The sequence below is a fragment of the Mustela erminea genome, chromosome 4 (genome assembly GCF_009829155.1).
Source record: "Mustela erminea isolate mMusErm1 chromosome 4, mMusErm1.Pri, whole genome shotgun sequence".
Taxonomy (NCBI): Eukaryota; Metazoa; Chordata; class Mammalia; order Carnivora; family Mustelidae; genus Mustela; species Mustela erminea.
In genome coordinates, this window is record NC_045617.1 from 39,639,125 (window position 1) to 39,642,915 (window position 3,791).

Sequence of the window (3,791 nt, forward strand, 5' to 3'; positions counted from 1 at the left end):
AAAGTATCTCAGAAAAAATAAATAGTCTTTAGAATATGTGTCAGACTTCCAAAGTATCTCAGAAAAAATAAATAGTCTTTAGAATATGTGTCAGACTTAAAAGTTTCAAAATATTATAACAAGTCAGATTTTAAAATACATTTATTCTCGAGAGAGCTCAGATAGGTAAATTTCATGTTCATGGGATGCTAATAGGATATATAGCAAAGTCCATGGAAAATAGCAAGTCAAGACATTTTGAAAGTAAAATGCAGAGAGAAAAGGTTGTCCAGGATATCCAGATTATATCTGGCATAGTGCTTTGTACATTTGAATCACTTAAATATTTATTGCATTAAATACATGCATGAATAAAGGAGAATGGGAATCAAGTCCCATTTTCTAGGAAAGAAAAGTACAAGTAAAAGTCACTCTCAGAAACTACTCTTCCTCACCAAAATAACTTTATAATGTCTGGAGAGCAGGATGCTTAATGTCAACAACAACCAAAATCACAACAAAAATTACCAAAAAACCTGCTCCTCTGGGAACCAGACTCAGATAGTGCATGTAGAAAGAATGATGGAGAGTTCTAGTTGATGCTCTTGGAGGTATGTACATCTAGTACAGAAGACAAATTGTTTCAATTATGGTCAAACTGGTTCTGATTATTTTTCTAGGATTAAATAAGAAAATCACCTCTTTTCATTACAAGCTTATGCACCATCCTGTAAATAATATTTCTGAGATGTTTTGTAAACTAGGATGCTAACCTAATCAAAGAGCAGGAGCTTTCACCCTAAAAGTACATTTTAACAGAAACTAAAGAAGTGTTATGACAACCCATTCAATTCTCCAAAGAAATAATCATGGATACTTTTGGAAATTTTTCATCTTTATATGACTTATCCTGGGCATGTACAATTATAGTAGATATTTTTATGATATCATGATTTTGGAAGAACACTGTGTATGAATTAATGGATGGTGAAAAATGAAGATTATGCCATTTACCTGTCTTCTTACATATTTTGTATGCTTCAAATGTTCTTTATTGACTATATTTAAATTTTACAACAAAACACGAATATATAAAGTGGATATATACCTAGATAGATACATTGATAGATCTCAGAAGGAAAGAAATCTTTAATGGCTGGCATCTCTCCCAGAAGAGATTTTAGCTTCTCTACACAGCACTATCAGTATAAATCTTTCCACCATGTACTCACAATTTGTGTATATTTCTTATTTAAATTGTTATATGTGGACTACTCCTATTATAAATATTATAAAACTGACTTTCCACATAAATTAGAAAAAATGGCGCAAAAATAAATATTAATGGATGTTCAAATGCCTTCCTCCTTCACTCCAAAGCATTTATTATCTTGCCCACCACAGGGTGACATGTATTACACTGTAAGTTCCCCTGCATAGACTGCAAAGTCAAAAAAAGAAGCAAAAGCAAGAAAGATTATAAAAGAAAGAATATGATACTGCGATCTTGAAATTTTCAACACAAAATTCATAATAATTGGAATGTAAGCTAGACTAGAAAGAGAGAGAGAGAGACTATATACATATATACATACATATATGAAGTATATAAATTAAATAGCATATATAGATTTTAAAGATTTTATTTACTTATTTTATCTAAGAGGGAGAGGGGCTGCGGGAAAGAGCGAAAATCTCAAGCAGATTCTGGGCTGAGCACAGAGATTGACACAGGGCTTGATCTCACAACCCTGACAGCATGACCTGAGGCAAAACTGAGTCAGTTGCTTATCCAACTGAGCCACCCAGGAATATATATATACGTATATACATACATATATATACACATATATATGCTTTAGAACTGACATAGGTTTTTAAAAATTTGAAAATATTGCCCTAATCTGAAAGTATGTCATTAAGTTTGAAGAAAAGAAACTGAGATGGCATTAGCTTTATTGAAAATATGAGGTATAGTATTTTTTTTTCCCACAAACTCAAGTGCATGCCCACTGACTGGATTTTTAAATCTATGCCATTTGCTCTTTTAACTTTATTCTTGCCATTTTATATTTCTCCAGTCTCTGTTTTTACTTGCCTCCTTTAATCTTTTATTTTGAGGCTTTTGATTGAGATGTCAACAATTATAACTCATGAAGAGAACTTGGAGATCCTCTGTCACACCCCATACCTAGGGAAGTTAAGTTGCTTAAGGTCAGATAGCTAACTAATAGCAATTATGGGATTAAAACTCGGGTTTTTTGGCTGTAAACACCTTTAGAATACTACAAGATTAAGTTTCCTCATGTTATTTTGAGTTCTTCTAGAATACACACACATATATACAAATGTATGATATTAACTCAGTGATTGAAAGTGGTCTCTGAAGATATTTCACAAGCACTGTTATGTTTTGGTTTATATAAAGCCAGAATTTTTTTTTTTTATTAAAGCCAATGTTTTTTATATTTTCTAAGATTTTATTTGTTCATCTGTCAGAGAGAGAGATAGAAAGAGAGACTGAGGACAAGCAGAGGGAGCAGCAGGCAGAGGGAGAAGCATGCTCCCTGCTGAGCAAGGATTCCCAATGTGGAACTCTATCCCAGGGCCCTGGGATCATGACCGGAGGTGAGGGCAGTCACCTAACCAACTAAGCCACCCAGGTGTCCATAAAGCTGGTGATTTTTAAAAATAATTCTTAATACCAGGTTTCCTGGGGCTAATTTTTCCTTTGTACTCTGAAACTGTACTGTGGAACATTTTGAAGGGTCACATTTTGGTAAACTCTTCACTCTGCTTTCTTCCTACTATGACTATTTCTGGTTTATTTCATTTTAAGATAGAAGTTATACTCTGAGAGGTCATGCATATACCCACCCCAAAACAAGGTTTAAATCTGTAGTCTTTAGTCAGGGTCAAAGCATAAAGCTTTAAAGTAATAGAAATTTTATTAAATGATGACTAATTCGAAAATACTTATTTTAAGTCAGGAAGTGTTTTAGAAATAGAATATTAATGACCATTAGTGTCATGCATTTAAATGCTTTTATCTGAGTTAAAATTTCACTAACCATAGCTTTATTGATTTTGTGACTACGAGATTGGAGTTAAAACCAATTGTTTCACAAGCATAAAGGAAAGTTCAATGGGGGTGTTTAATAGGAATATACTGCAAACACAAGACAATTCTGTTACAAATATTTTTTAATTAACACATAATGTATTATTTGTTTCAGGGGGTATAGGTCTGTGATTCATCAGTCTTACACAATTCACGGAGCTCACATAGCACATATCCTCCCCAATGTCCATCACCCAGCCATACCATTCCTCCCACCCACCTCCACTCCAACAACCCTCAGTTTGTTTCCTGAAATTGAGACTCTTATAGTTTGTCTCCATCTCTGATTTTGTCTTGTTTCATTTTTTCCTCCCTTCCCTTATGATCCTCTGTCTTGTCTCTCAAATTCCTCACATCAGTGAGATTATATGATAATTGTCTTTCTCTGATGGCTTATTTCACTTAGCATAATACACTCTAATTCTATCCATGTCATTGCAAATGGAAAGATTTTTGGTTGTTTGCTTGTTTGTTTGTTGTAGATGGCTACAAAATATTCCTATGTAAGTGTGTGTGTGTGTGTGTGTGTGTGTGTGTGTGTGTGTATGTACCACAACTTCTTTTTTTTTTTTTTATCACTCATTGAATTATGCTTTAATTCATACTTCATGTTATTTTATCCTCAGGGGTAAGGTTTCACCATTATATGATTTAATGAGTTAGGCATTCATGTTTATAACAATCTCATCCT